A 15,815-nucleotide genomic window follows, 5' to 3' on the forward strand; every position below is an offset into this window, starting at 1 on the left:
ATTTCTCCTGTAGGATAGGGATGACTCCTGGCAAAGATGGATTCCCAAGCCCAGCATCAAAAAGCAGAGGATTTGGGCTGCATCCAGGTGTATTTTTCCTAAAAAAAAACAACCAACCAACCAACCAACCAACCAAACAAACAAACAAAAAAAACCCACCAACAACAAAAAAACCCCAAACCAAAACCAAAACCAAAACAAAAAGACCAAAAACAAAAACAAAAAAACAAAAAAAAACCAAAAAACAAAACAAAACAAAACAAAACAAAAACCAAACCAAACCAAACAAAAAAAAAAAAAAAAAAAAAAAACAAAACAAAAAAAAAACACCCAGAAAGAAAAAAAGGAAGTGATCCCATTGGAATCAGGATAAAGGTTTATTAGGGAGAAAGCAAATGAAGGGATGGAAAGAATTCCTTTATTCCCCAGATCCCAACTGGGTATGTGATCAGTGACCTGAAATATGCTCAAATCCAGGATAAATTAGAGCTGGATGGAATTCCACCCCCACTCCCCCCTCTCCTGCCTTTTGGGCAGCAGAGGGAGCAGCCAGTTCCCGGCTTTCTCCACTTCCTGTTTTTCTGGGAAGTCAACAGGCCTGGAAAGGCTTGGAATTCCTGAACTCACACTGGTGAGGTCACTGGTAGAAAAATGGGATAGGGAATTCAGAGTTTGGGAAGGAACTGCTGTGCCAGGCTCATCCCAAGTTTGATCCTTTACCTTTTTCCAAGGTTTTTCTAGGTGGAAGAGACAAAAATATCCCAAATATATCCCAGAGCCCGCAAAGAGATCCCAAACCCAGACAGATCCAATACCTCCCATTCCCAATGGATTTGCCCCCTTGGAAACTCCCAAAATCCCACTGGCTGCACCTCCGGAATGGCTCTGAAAAGCCTGGGAATTCATATCAGCTCCAGGTTTTCTCCTCCTGGGTGTTCATCCATTCTTGGCTCCCTTTTCCCTTTATCTCCAAATTCCCTTTGTCCACCTAGATTTGCCCCTGGATTGTCCATTGTATTCCAAGCCCAATGGGATGCAAGGAAAGGTCCTTTCAGATAAAAACAAGGAATTAGCACCTCAGTATTTATTGTTGGAGGTGGAAATCCTGCAAAGAGGTGATTTCCAAGGAAATTTGCATTTGCAGATGCCAACATTTGAGCAGCAAATTTTCTTGGAATCAGGAGTTTGGATTTGGAAAGGTTGTGGTGTTTTAACGGGAGAAAAGTTGGAAAAAACTCCAAAACTCCTCCAAAAAGTTGGAAAAATTTTAAAATCCCAGATTTTATTAGATTCCTGGCAAAGTGGGAAGAGCTGTGTTCAGCTGTGTTTTCCTTCTCCCTTCCAGATTTATCCGTGGCAGTGGGAAGTGATTAGTGCAAATCTCCAGGAAGGGCCATGGATCTTCATTCCCAGACTCATTTCCATGAAATAAATGTCACCATAAAAAAACGGGATCTCGGGAGAAAGCGGAAAACATATGGAGCTGTGCCAAGGAGGGCTCATTAATGTCCCACTTCCCAGCTGGAGTCCATAAAGGCTCCATTTCCCAGGATAATAGAGCTCCAAGGGCGCTGGGAAGGCCCCATGGGGGAGTCATAAAGCTTTGGAATTGCACATGGACACTGTGGAATCCTGAGAGTGGGGCAGGGCTCTGCTCATCCCAGGAATGCTTCCCAGAAAACCTGGGAGCAGCTGGTGTTGGAGGCATGGAAAGGGCTCCAGGAGGAAGGACAGAGCTTTTCCCAGTTATCCTTGGAATGCTGGGATGGGTGGCATGGAGATGAGGGGCTGGAATTCCATTAGGAAACAGCTCCTGATGGAGTTTTTAATTCCACCTTTCCCTCCCTGCATTCCCAGTGACTCCAGAGGGTTTTCCTTGGGATCCTCCCATGGTGGACACCAAGGAAAGGGGATCCTGGCTCCAGCCATATCCAGGGGGAAATTCCAGGGGTATCCTGGGTTTGATCCCATTTTTTCTGTGGGACCAGGATGACTCCTGGCAAAACAGAGGCTTTGGGCTGTATCCAGGGGGACTTTTTCTGAAAAAAAAGGATGGGGGGGGGGGCAGGGAATAAGGAAACCTATGAGGTGGGATGCACATGGAATATCAACCTCGTCCCATGCCTTCACATTCCTACTCCCACCCCCTCATATTCCCACTTCCCGCCCTCATATTCCTACTTCCAGCCCCTTATATTCCCACTTCCCAGCCCTTCTCCCGTCTGCTCCCAACACCATCCTGGGCCTTTCCATGCTGCCTGTTCCCTTTTTCCTGTCTTGTTTGCTTTTCCCACTGCTGGGCCCCTCTCCCTTCCCACCCTGGCATTTATTGGATTTCTCCTGCTTTTCTTTTTCCTCCCTTTCCTTCACCCTTTTCCAAGCAGGAAAAAAACTCCCAGGAGTTGCTGGGGCCTGGATGAACTTTTGACCCTCCTGGGTTTGAATTCTGGAAGGAATTTTAGCTGGGGTTGTGTCCCTGCTCCAACACCTGGATCCCAAATTTCCTCCTTCCGGGATACTGGGCTCCAAGTCACATCCCAGTGGGCAGAGAACAAGGAATCTTCTTGAAGATTCCTGGGAATGATGAATTTTTGGGGGTATGGGAGTAAAAGAAACGAAAATGGAGCAAGTGAGGATGTTCTGAAATATTTGGAATGCTCCTGATTTTCAGACTTATTTCAAAACATCATTCACAATATCCCAGTTTTTCCAAATATCCCACAATTTTTCATCCAGGAAATATTTTTAAGGCATTTTTTAAAATCCCAAATCCACAACAATTAATTAAAAATTCCACCCCAATTAACTCCAAATTAAACAAAAAAAAAAAAAAAAACCAAAAAAAAAAAAAAAAAAAAACAAAAAAAAAAAACAAACCCTTTTTAAGTTTTAACAGGAAAAGAATTCCAAAATTCCTAGAATTCCTTCCAGGCACCAGATTTTACTCCAAAAAGTGAGTGGGAAACAGGATTTTAAATGCACCTGGAGTTTCTGTGGGATCTGGAAATTCTGCCTGGATCCTAGCCAGCTCAGCATGGAAATATCCCTGAAAATTGCTTCTCACAAATCCCCAGGAATTATGTTCCCGAGTATTTAGGCCCAGCTGGAAATATCCAAGTAGAGCCCTGGCTTTTTGGAATGGGTTTTGCAAAGCAAAGATAAGTTCAGGGTCATTTTCAAGGATTTTTGGAGGGAGATTTTGGGAAGAGGGGTTGCCAGGGGGTTGTTTCTCCAGAAGAAAATTTGGGAGGTGGCTCTGTGGGATTCTCTGAACCTCCCCCATCCCAGAAAAGGGGCGTAAAGGGGGAAAAGGTGGATTTTTTTTCCTGGAATAGGAAGAAATCCAGGAATTTTGGGACATGGTGCTGTTTTCCTGGATTTTCCCAGTCCTGGCTTGCACCTGTTACCATTCCCACGTTCCCAAGGGTAGTTTTCCCACTGAACAAACTGCTGGATTTAACCCTGGAGTGGGTTTTTTTTTGGGATATCAAACCCTCTGGGTATTCAAACCCCGCCACCATTCCCACTCTGCCCAAGCCCTTCAGGGAGGCCTTGGAAAAAGGGGGAATGAAATTCCATCCATTGAGCCAATCCCGCTCCTTCCGATACCCTCCGGATGCCCATCCCGCTCCATAAAGGACTTTCTATCCACAGCAACCGGGAAGCAGGAATGTTGTCCATGGTTTATGGCAGCTCCTGGGATAGGGAGCAGCTGCCCCTAGCCGGCTTGATTGGAAAAGATGGAATGAGCCATAAATTAGGGAAAGTGGGAAGGAAAGAAGCAGGACCCTCTGGGACTCTCATGGCTGTAGGGTCAGAATCAAAGGAAGGCTTGATTTGATCCCATAATTTCCACCAGCTCTCAGTTTTTTATGGGAGTAAGGACAAGGCCGGGTGAATTCCAGTGGCCATAATTCCTGGAGAAATACTGTACTTACACCAGGAAAAAGCTGGATAAGATCCCAAGGTGCTCCGGGTCCTCCCGCTCTTGGAAAATGTGGATTTGGGAGTTTGGGGAATGTCAGATGCCTGTGGTTTTGTGGGAACAGGGAATTAAGGTATGTTTCCTATTGGGTCTGGGTGGGATGGGAATTCCAAAGCCACGATCCCAGGGATGCCAGGGAGACCCTGACGGCTCTTTGGATGTTCCTAAAGGGAATGACTGCCCAAAGCCAGGAAGGAAAACCGTCGGGAGTGAGGGGTTGGACAATTCTTACAATCTTAGATTTCCAAAGGCAACATTGGCCATGCTTCTTCCAAGAACTCCAAACAAAATTCCAATGGATACACATTAAAGGGATGGTGGCACTGATGGAGATTCCTGGGATTTGTGGCTGGTGGACATTGCCAGTACTGGGAATGATGTTTTGGGAATAATTCTCCTCCTCCCACCTTGATCCATATATCCATGGGGACACAGGATGGAGTTATCTCAGAATCCCATATCATCCAGCTTCCAACATTTATGCAATAACTCAGTCTGGGATGTGGTTTTCCATGGTTTAGGGGCTGGATTCTCCCACATCCAGAGGGAGATCCAACCTGTCCTTGCCCTTGTTTCCCCCAGGCACCAGGAATTCATTCCTTAAGGGAGATGATCCTGGGAAATCTCCCTTTATATTGGATAATGATCCTGGCATTTTGGGAATGGGAATTTCCACAGTGCTGCTGTGGAAACGCCAGGGAAACATCAAGAAAATCCCCATCTCTAAGGAACATCTCTAAGGAACATCCTAATTGTCCTTGCTCCCAAGCAGTCAATAGCATCCAGCAGGCTGATCCCGAGTTTCTGGGAGCACTTGGAATGCGCTGTTTTCCCCGGGATCAAGGAATTAAGGTTGGGGTTATTTGTATTGATTCCAGAGCCTCCAGCTCTGTCAGTCACGCTCAGATTTGTGGAGCACAAATTCCTCCTTTAAATGTCACCGTGCCTCATTCCCACTTCCATCAATAATTCTGGAGCTGGGATTTGTTTATTAACCCCCAGAATTCCCTTCCCACCTTGCTCCTCCTTCCCATATGAAAAAAAGGGGGAATTGGAGTCCATTTCAGGAGGGAAAACCCTCTGGTAAAATTTCTGGACCCTCTAGAGGTTCATGGGAATTTGGGATGGAATTTCAGGATGCAGTTTCTTCCCTGAAATGTTTGGATGGAATTTTGGGATGCAGTTTCCTCATGGTAATGTTTGGATGGAATTTTGGGATGCAGGTTCCTCTCACCAATGTTTGGGTATTGGGAATTTGGGCTGTTTCCTCTCAGCAATATTTGGGTAATGGGAATTTTGATGGAATTTTGGGATGCAGGTTCCTCCTGGCAATATTTGGTTAATGGGATTTGGAATGGAATTTTGGGCTGCTGTTTCCTCCTAGTAGTATTTGGGTAATGGGAATGCAGACGAAGATTCCAGCTGAGACAGCTTCATCAGGAGCCTGCTGCACCTGGGAATTCCCTGGAAAAGTGGGAGTGGTGGGGTTGCTACGTCGTGCCGGGGCTGCCTCCCAAGATTCGGGATAAGGGCAGTATTTATGGAAGTTCTTTGGGATCCCTGGGCAAACAGCAAACATTCCCTGTGTCTTGGGCGGGCGCTTCCTTAAGCTCTGGCTGTATTTGGCCATGGGAGGTTTGTAAACTTGCTGATGATATCTGGGAGCCATTTTCCAAACAAAGTCCCGCTCCCACCACCTCAAAATTCAGGAATATTGACACTGCGCCGGGCGCACGCTCCACAAACATTCCCGCCAAGGCCGTGGCCAAATCCAGCGGCATTGTTTGGAAAACCTTTCCCACTCATCAGCCTCTCCTCACACACTGGCACTGTTCAATTACCATCACTTCCAGAGCCTTAGGAAAACACCCTGTGTCCATGTAAATAGAGAGATCTGAAAACTCCCCAGAATGTTGGCTTTTCCAGACTGGAGGTGATGTTTTCCTTCGCTCCAATTTGTTCGGGAAACTAATCAGGCTGGGATAAAGCCGTCAGCAAATATGGCAGAGATTGACAGGCACATGTCAGAGTTTACACAGTCTGGCCAAGGGTACAGATCCTGCGGGATCATGCACTGGGAATACTGCGCTGGGCACCAGGAGCCTCCGGAGTGGCTGACACAGCCTGGAATGCAAAGGCTTCCCAGGGAGGGGGCAAAGCTGAAGATGAGCATGCTTTGCTGCATCCTGGATTTAACTGAGGGGCTGGGATAGACCTGGACTGGGGTGTTCCAGCCCCGCGGTGCTCCTGGACAGTGATGCTCCAACTCTGGGATGTGCCAGCCCTGGGATACTCCTGGTTTTGAATGCTCCAGTGCTGGCATTCTCACCCCAGTCTGGAATGCAGAGGCTTCCCAGGGACTGGGGGGAAAGCTGAGAATGGGAATCCTCTGCTGCTTCCCTGATTTCACTGAGGCATGAGGGACTGGGATGCTCCTGGACTGGGATGCTCCTGGATTTGGATGTTCCAGCCCTGGAACGCTCCTGGACTTGGATCTCCTGCCCTGGGATTCTCATCACGTTCTGGAATGTGGCAGCTTCCCAGGAAGGGTGGAGGAAATTGAGTTATTCCAAGCAAACAGAGGGGATTGGCTTGGGATAGGGATGTTGTGCTGCATACAACATTCCACTGAGAGATCAGGGACTTAGATGCTCCCAGACTGGGAAGCTCCTGGATTTGGATGCTCTGGCTCTGGGATGCTCCTGGACTTGGATGCTCCAGCCCTGGAGTGCTCACCACAGCCTGGAATGCAGAGGCTTCCCCAGGGAGTGGAGTGAAAGAGGAATTATTCCAGTTATTCCAATCTTGGCTAAGTCCAAATGGGATAGGGATGCTCTGCTGCATCCTTGGCTCACCCAGGGGATGAGGGACACAGCACTGGGCTGCTCCCACTGGGAAGCTCAATCACTGGGATGCACCCGCAGCAGCTCCAGTAACCACCTGAACTTCCTTTCTGCATCCCAGAGTCACTTCCTTTTCCAGAAGGGAAATGAAGCTCTTTTCTCCCAAGATTTGCCCCTGTGGGAGTGGACACAGAGCTGCTCCAAGAACACCTCCAGGACAAGGGCATGGCAGGAAAAAAACTCAGGAAAAGCTTTGAGGCAAAACTCAGGAAAAGGTTTTGCCACAAAATTCATTGTCCTGTTGCGTCCAAAGGCTGGATTCCCTTTGGTTTTCCATTGCTCAATCCCACTTTTGTTGACTCCCACTCCAGAGTTGGAGCTGGCCCTGCTGGCACCTGGATCCCAAAAGCCAGACTCCAGGAGGAACAAATAAATCCTTGGCATTTCACTTCATCATATCCTGAAAGAAAGGATTTAATGGACTTCCTGGCCTTGCCTTAACCAAGGGAAGTATCCCAGAGCCTGGATGTTTGCCTGGAGGGCATGGAGAAGGAACCAACTTGGAATATGTGCTGGGGGCAGCTGGAAAAAAACCCTGGACTGGGAGTCCACAGCTCAAATCCTCATTTTTCAGCCTTTCAGGATCTTGGGATTGCAGCCACTGCTGTGATGCCCATTCCAACCCTTAGGACATGGGATTTATGGTTGCTGTGGGAATTCCTGATGGAAAAGTGAGGATTTCTTGGAGCAGAGGGTGGAAATGCCACCCTCAGCTCAGGGATGTGGAGCTCCTCTTGCACTTCTCCCAGGTGTCTTTTTTTTGGAATACCATTGCTCCAGGGTGCTGAGCAGGAAATTTAGTATTCTGGCTGATCCTAAAAGCCATGGATGGCTTTTCCCATCCCCAGCTTTGCCTGTGGATTTCTAATATAAAATCCTCTGTGGTAGACAGAGAGAGATAAGAAGATACTACAGGACAATTCCTGCCTTTTCCTATCCCATTGCTCCCATAGCCTGCTCCAACCTTTCCAAAGGAGGAAAGCAGCCTCTGGAAGGACTTTTAAGGGAATGAATGGATAAATCCAGGAACTGCAGGTCCATATGTGCCAGTCGTTATGGAGACTTATTTGGAATCACATTGGGAATCAGGGTGGCACCTTTGGGGATGGTGGGGGTCCAGCAGGAATGGGGGAGTCCTGGAAAGGATAGAGGGATCCTGGAGGGAATGGTGAGGTCCTGGAAGGGATGGTGGGGGTCTGGCAGGGACAATGGGGTCTCAGCAGGGATGGGAATGTTCCAGTAGGGATAGAGGGATCCTGGCAGAGAAACTGGGGTCCCAGAGGTGGTGACAGAGATCCCAGCCAGACCGGGAGGCTGCAGCCAAGGGCACTTTGTCCAAGGGGGAAAACAGCCTCTGGATAAATCCAGTAGGTTGGGGCTTTCAGGAGCCTTGTTCGGGATCACGGCAGCATCAATCACTGTCGGCTGCTCCGGGCTGGAGCGGCGGGAGCGGCGCTTTGTCTGGGCCCCGCTCCCGCCGGGATTCAATTAGTCATGGTCAGGGGGTGCCATTCTTGTCCCGCCATTCCTGATTGTTCCCAAAGCAAACAGCGCCGGGATGAGCTCTGTGATCCTGCCTTGCACTCGGCCGGGACACAAAGGGAAGCGCTCCCCGCCCGCCCTTTGGAGCTTGTTTGCCAACTCGGCGCTGGGATGAAAAAAATCATGGGATTTTTCACCCCCATGCAGCACCCGTAATTTTTTATTTTAAACCTAATCATCGATCCCTGGAATGCCGCAAATACATGTCCGCTTGGAATATAATAATTATGGACAGACCGGCAATTAGCCGGGAACAACCGTGCTGCCACCGCGGTGTCATTTATATCCCTGGAAAATTGTCACTCCCGGCTGGAATAGCCTCGGGAGCCATCTGGCCACCGGGCAAGCCGCACCTCCGAGGACTGGGAGAGATTTCCTGTCGGGAAGCTTTCCCGGGAATGGTGCTGCGCTCGCTAATTGCCTGGCACCTCCCCGTCTGTGCCCCCCGCGCCGTTGTCACCTCGCTGATCGTGGCAGTGCCACCCAGGCTGCTCCGCCCGGGAGGAGCATCCGCGGGGTTGTAACCCCGGTGGAGCAACAACTCACTATTCCCAGTTATCCCGCAGGGTTGACAATACAGAATTAATGGAGCAGTTGGGTTGCAAAATCAGGGTTTAAGTAAGAGTTAAACCCTGGTCTAAAGTAGTGAGGACTAAAGTATTTTCCTAAAGTTTTGGGCTGTAATCTCTCATGAATCATTTTACCCTGGTTTTCCAACCTTGAGGCTTGGCTTGCTGGAAGGATAAATGGATTTCCAGGCTTGGAAAACACAGCCCTTCCCATACAACAGGAATGCAGAAGGTTTTGGTTGGCCTGAGGTGTTTAATCAAATTCCAAGCTCTTCCTTAATCATGGAATGGTTTGGCTTGGGAGATCAACCATCTCCCCCCCACCTTCTATAAATCCATGTTGCTCCAAGCCCTGTCCAGCCTGGAACAATTCCAGGGATGGGGCAGCCACAGCTTCTCTGCAAAAATGATGCCACCCACTCAAGGACAGATTTCTTCCCAATATCCCATCTAATTTTCCCTTTGTTCTGTTTGAACCATTGCTCTGTATCCTATCATTCCAATTCCTGATGAGGGATCCCTCTCTGATCCCGGACATCCTGGAAATTGTGGTGCAAGGGAGGAAAATTCCTTAGGGCATGATGAGGATGGAGAGGAGCTGCCTCCTATGTAGAGAGAAGGAAGAGGTTGTGATGAACCTGGAATCCCAGGATTTTATAAACTGGAAAAAACCCCCAAGACAGTTGGATCCAGCCCTCCCAACCCTGGAATTCCTGAAGGAAAATCACCACCTGACACTGCAACAAAAGGAAAAATGGGAGCCATCCCCACCATCCCATTGATATTCCTTGCCCTGCTCCTTGCCCTGCTCCTCTTCCAAGCCCAAAAAGAGGGAGCAGTGGCAGCGATCCCGAAATGCCAGATGCTCCCCGGGTGTCACTCAGAGATGTCCTTTTCCATAGTGGGATTCTCCCGGCCCCTTGACAGCTTGATTTAGGGCCGCCCTTGCCTGGGGGGTTGACATGACAACTGTGGGATGTGTCATAAATATCCCAGAAGAGGCCTGGAATTGTGGGGTGGGATTGTGCGGGGGCATTGTCCGGCATGCGGTTGAGCCGGTGGCTGCGGTTTTGTTTGGGAAAGAAAGCGGGAAGGGTGAAAGGGAAGGGGAATAATAATGGGGAAAAAAGAGGGAGCTCCATTGGGAGTTGATTTGAGCTTTGGTTGTGGGACTTGTTGGACCACACGGCATCTCCCAGTGATCCCAAATCCCATTGATAGCAATTAGGCTGGAGAGGGACTTTTGACAAGGGCAGGGAGTGATGGGATAAGCAGGAATGGCTTCCCACTGCCACAGGGATGTTGGGAAAGGATCCTTCCCTGGCAGGCTGGGCAGGCACTGAGTTTTCCCAGAAAAGCTATGGCTGCCATGTCCCTGGAAATTTTAAGTCCAGGTTGGAGGGGGCTTGGAGCAACCTGGGATAGTGGGAGGTGTCCCTGGGAATGATACTTAGATGAGCTCAATTCCAACCCAAACCATTCTAGAATTTTTTTTAATGCACAGTTTTCCAAAGAGATGGTGTTTGAGCATTACATTTTAATGGAACAGCAGAATTCCAGGATTCCCTGGATTTCACCATTCTGGGGTAAAACACAGCAATCCATGCTTGAAAAACACCTCAGCCCTGACACAATTCCAAGGCCTTTTTCCAGCTGGAATTTATAAAGCAGCACACACAGGTTGATTTTGGTTTCAAATTGAAATGAGACATTCCTGAAACAAAGGAAAACTTTCCTCTCCTCTCCCTCTTTTATTCCTGCTTTTATACCCAGCAAGACAAATGACAGGGAAAAGCTCCTTCCCACTTTTTTCTTTTCCTTTTTTTTTTCCTTTTGTAATTTGGAAAAAAAAGAGCCCGACTTGAAAGGAAGATGAGCCCAAGCAGCAAGGGAACAAAACCCGTCAGCGGCTCTGTGGCCGGGGATTTCCAAATCCTGGAATGCACCAGGGTTGCGAGGGAACAACTTCTGTCATTCCCAAAGCTTCCTAAGGTGGAGCAGCTGAGGAAAAGGGGCGAAAATGGGGAATGATGGCAGTTAAATATGGAATATTAAAGGGAAAAAGGAGCTTCAGGGTCATTTCCAGGAAGGCTGGACTGCCTTGATCCCAGGAGGGGAGTGGATTTCCCATCCCAAGGAAAGCTTGGATAGGGCTTGGAGCAACCTGGGATAGCAGGAACTGCCTCAGGATGTGGTGGGGAAAACTTGGATGAGCTTTGGAGTCACCTCAGCACTGGGCTGGGTGCTGGATCCAGGACAAATCCCATTCAGGACCTTTGGCATTATCCAGGGCACATCCACAGCCTGGAATGGGATCAGAAATTATAAATGCACCCCGAATCATTCCATCCCTTCCTGGATCCGGGAGGAATGTCCGGATGAGTTTTGGTTGGTGTGTGTTGCGTGCTTGTTCTTGTGGACAGGTGGGATAATGGGGAGGTTTCCAGGAGGAGACAGAGCTCCTGGATTCATGTATATGGCATTTCCATTCTCCCTTCAATATTAGTCCAGACCATGATGTACTTTGTGGAGGAAGCCACAGAAAGAGGGAATCCCTTCCCAAAAATCTGTCTGGACCCACCACCAGGTTGAGAGGAGGAATCTCAACCCATGGGAGAAGGGGATGGAATCATAGGGAATGCCTGGGACAATCCTTGTCATTCCCACCTCCATCATAGTCCCTGATGCCATGAATCCATTCACTATGGGAATGTCAGGATGTCTGGGATGGTTCTGGGAGTGTGTCACCTCTGCTCCCAGGAATCTCAGCCCTCCTCCTGGGCAGTTCAGCCCTTCTGGGAATCTCATCCCTGCTGCAGCCTGACCTGCGGTGCTGGAAGCTCCAGTCAGTGGAGCTCCAAGAGCACTTCGGGAATTTCAGGACCCCAAAGGTAAATAAAGGCCCCCTTTTTTTTTTGGGGGGGGGGGGGGGGCGGGGGGGAAGAATCCAGACTCACTAAACCAGTCTGGGGCTTTTTCCTTTTGAGGTTTGACTCCAGGGATTTAATCCCTGGGTGAGGGAAAAAAGGAGGATGAGGCAGGAGAGAAAAGGAGAATGACACAGGATGGGAGAAGGTGACTTAAATTGTCACTCGTAGGTCACTCTGGAGGGGTCTTATCCCCACTTTTCCCTGGATAAACACCTCCTTTCCTCTCTGCTCCAATCCATAAATCCAAGATTTAGCTGCAATTTGGGATTTGGGGCTCTGTCTCCCAAATTATCATGAAAAAGCAGCCCCAAAAATCCAACTGCAACACCACCGGGAAGCTCCAAGTTAAACCCAAATCCCCCCAATTTCATCTCGCTGGATCCTTCCTGCTTCACCCTGGCTGGAGCAACAAACCATTGGGATATTCCCAGAATGTCCGAAGGTTTGGGATACAGGTGGCAACATCTGCAGCTGCCCCGGGCAGGCGGGGAGAGGCCGCTGTGAATTATTTAACAGCGGTGCCATGACCTCCATTAACAATGGGAGATGCTTCCCGACCTGCGGGAAGCACCCTGGGAAGCAGCTGGATCCAAATCAATCTACCGGGAGCCGGCCTTGAATTTATTATGGAAGCGGGCTGGGAAGCAGCGAGAGACGCCGAGATTTTCCCGGGAATTCGTGGCTAAGCAAGGCTTGAAACCAGATCGGAAATCACTGTTTTTTTCTGCGGATCTTTTGTTTTGTTTTTTTTTTAAATTTTCCCCTCTCCAGCACTCCAAGGTTTTTCCAAGCGAAACTTCCTAATCCCCCGAAGTTGCCACTAGACTTCTTGCCTCCATGGCAACCCCAAAGCATTCATGCAAGTGATTGGCCTCCAATGAATTTTAGATAAGGCGGGCTGGCAGGGAATTGATGGGATTTTAATGCAGAAGGAAGCGCGGGGAGGGAGGGGCAGCGGGTTCATATTTGAATAAAGCAAACACGGCGCACAAAGGGCTGACAGCTGTAAATGACATTGTCAGCACCGAAATTATCAGCCAGTTTACAATCTGTTTGCTCGCCGTGAACAAACACCATGTGTGTGGCATCCCAGCGCTCCAAGGAATGGCAGCAATACTTCCCACCTCCGCGCCGCCGGCGCTGGGGCTCCAAGGGAGCCGCTGCAAAAGGAAAATTGGCTTTTCCCCCTGCTTTTCTCTTTTTTGCCTTTAAATTAATTTATTTTAGGGTTTTTTCCTCTCCTTTTTGCTCTGGGTTTTGCAGGTTTTTTTTAAGCATTCCCAGCTCCACCATTCCTGGCTCCAAATCTCTCTTTTCCCAGGAAAGCTGCATCCCAACACCTCTGCGGTTCTTTCCCCCCTTCCTTTCTTTGCTCAGCAGATCCCCGCTTTGATCCCCAGGAAGCTCAGCCCTGCTCCCCGGAATCTCAGCTTTGCTCCCGGGAAGCTCGGTGCTCCCGAGAATTTGAGCTCTGTTCCTGCTCCAAGAAGCCCAGAGCTCCTGGGAATCTCAGCCCAGGATCTTCTGAGCCTTGGCTTCACCCCTTGGCTCTGCCATGCCCTATATGTCTGTAAGCAAGCACCCCAAAAATCCCGATTTTCCTGTGGAATCAAGCTGGAAAAGTGATGCCCTTTCCCCACTAGATTCGTACATTTTAAGGGAAAAAAAAGGAAAAAAAAAAAAGAAAAACAAAAAAGAAGCCATTTTTCTTTGAGATTAGGCTGGAAAAGCAGTGTCCTTCCTCCTCTGGATGTGTGAGTTTAAGGGGCCAAATAAATCCTCTTTTTCCTTGGATAAAAGCTGGAAAAGTGGTGTCCCTTCCCCTCTGGGTGTGTGAGTCTAAGGGACACAAAAAAATCCCATTTTTCTTTGGATACAGGCTGGAAAAGCAGTGTCCTTCCCCCACTCTGGAATTGTGAGACAAAGGCACAAGTGCAAGAAGTTGTGGGATTTCAGTCCACCTTGATCCATAAATCCCATGATTATTTGTATTTCTTCTTTGATCCATAAATCTCACCATAATTTATGTTCCCTCTGCCTCAGGTGCTGGGTACCTTCCCTTTTTTAGGGATTTTCAGGAAGATTCCCATTATTCCCTTCATCTGTATACCCTGGCAGAAATTCTTGCCCACAAGGTCCTTTATTCCTGGGAGATTCCTGTGAATGAGCCTCCCTATAGCCCAACATTCATCCCAAACCTGGGAATCTGCCTTGACCAGATGGACTTATCCCATCCCATTCTGAGCTTTCCATCCCAAACCTGGGAATCCACCTTGTCCTGCCAGTTTTATTCCATCCCAAAGCTGGGAATTCACCTTGCCCTGGTGCTTTTACCCCATGCCATGCCATGCCATGCCATGCCATGCCATGCCATGCCATGCCATGCCATGCCAAACTTTCCAGCTGGAAGAGGCCATCAATCAATTCCCCTTCTTTCATGCAAATACAAGGGGAAAAAATGGGAAAAAGCAGTATTTATTTGATCAGCAAGGAAAATGACTGAGAGATGAGCACAGCCTGCTTTGAGCGATAAAGGCGCTGGAAAAATACCGTGAGCACCCAGAGCTGCTGTTCTGGGCAGCTGAGCATCCAAGGCTGGGGCGTTGGGATGCAAAGTTGATCCAGTTATGGCTGAGGCTTGCTTCGTCGTGTCGCTCTTCCCATTTGGATCCAAATCACTGTTCCCTGCTCCCTGGTCTGGCAGTGGGAAGAGGGGGCCGAGCCCCCAAAGCTGTTTGATTTGGAGCCGGGAATGTTTGCCCAAGAGCGGGAATGCAAATGTAATTCCCGCCGCCGGATAAATTTCCATATCAGCTCCAGCTCACATGGAGAGAGTAAACATTCTGTTTATCTCAAGTGTCACTTGATGATTCCCGGAGAATATCAACCTGACCTTGTGCAGACATTGGAAAAGCGGGAATGAAATATGGAGGTGGCCACATACAATTGACTCCGGCAGGAGGCGTCAGAAAAGCAGGCGTAATTCAGGGAGCAGGGTGAGACAGCGGGGTCGCTGTGGGAAAGTTGGGATAAAATTGGCCTGGAGGAACAGCTCCACCCTTTGGAGTTGGCTCCCTAAATCACAGCTCCAGATTCCAGGGAGATGCCAAACTCCAGCTGGGAAGGGCAAATTTAAGTGGGAAAATGATGTTCGACCACAACATAATACTTGGATTTTTAGGGATTTTTTAAACTCCTGGATGGAGTTGTTTCCCTTTCCTGAAGTTTATTCCTGCTCTTTGCAGGCTGGCACCTGGAAATAATGGAATTAGAGATTGTACAAGGAATTTCTACACTGTTGCTTCTATGGGGTTTGGGATTTTGAGGAAGGAATATGGAGCTTTAGCGGGGAAAAATGCCATGGTTAATGGGGGAAGTCAGTGGTTATTGGGGGAAATGCAATGGATAATGGGGGAAAATTCAATGGATAAATAATGCGGGGGAAAGTCAGTGGATATTGGGTGAAAATTCAATGGATATTGGAAGGAAATTCAGAGGTTAAGGGGAGAAATTCAATGGATAATGCAGAAAATTCAATGCATAATTTGATGGGGGAATACTGGGGGAAAATTCAGTTGTTAAAGGGGGAAACTTCAATGGATAATGGGGGAAATTTAATAGATAGTGGAGGGAAAATTCAATGGTTAATGAGGAAAATTCAATGGATTATGGGGAAAATTCAATGGATATTGGAGGAAAATGGAATGGATAATGGGGACAACTTAATGGGGATAAACAAGGGAAAATGGAATGGATAATGGGGAAAACTTAGTTACTGAGGGAAAATGGAACAGATAGTGGGAATTCTTCCCCTGCCCACAAATCTTTCCAGGCTCTTTCAACTAGACTGAATATTTTTATTCCCTGTCCCATCCAAAGGAAAAAG

The sequence above is a fragment of the Vidua chalybeata genome, chromosome 3 (genome assembly GCF_026979565.1).
Source record: "Vidua chalybeata isolate OUT-0048 chromosome 3, bVidCha1 merged haplotype, whole genome shotgun sequence".
In the NCBI taxonomy this organism is placed as follows: domain Eukaryota; kingdom Metazoa; phylum Chordata; class Aves; order Passeriformes; family Viduidae; genus Vidua; species Vidua chalybeata.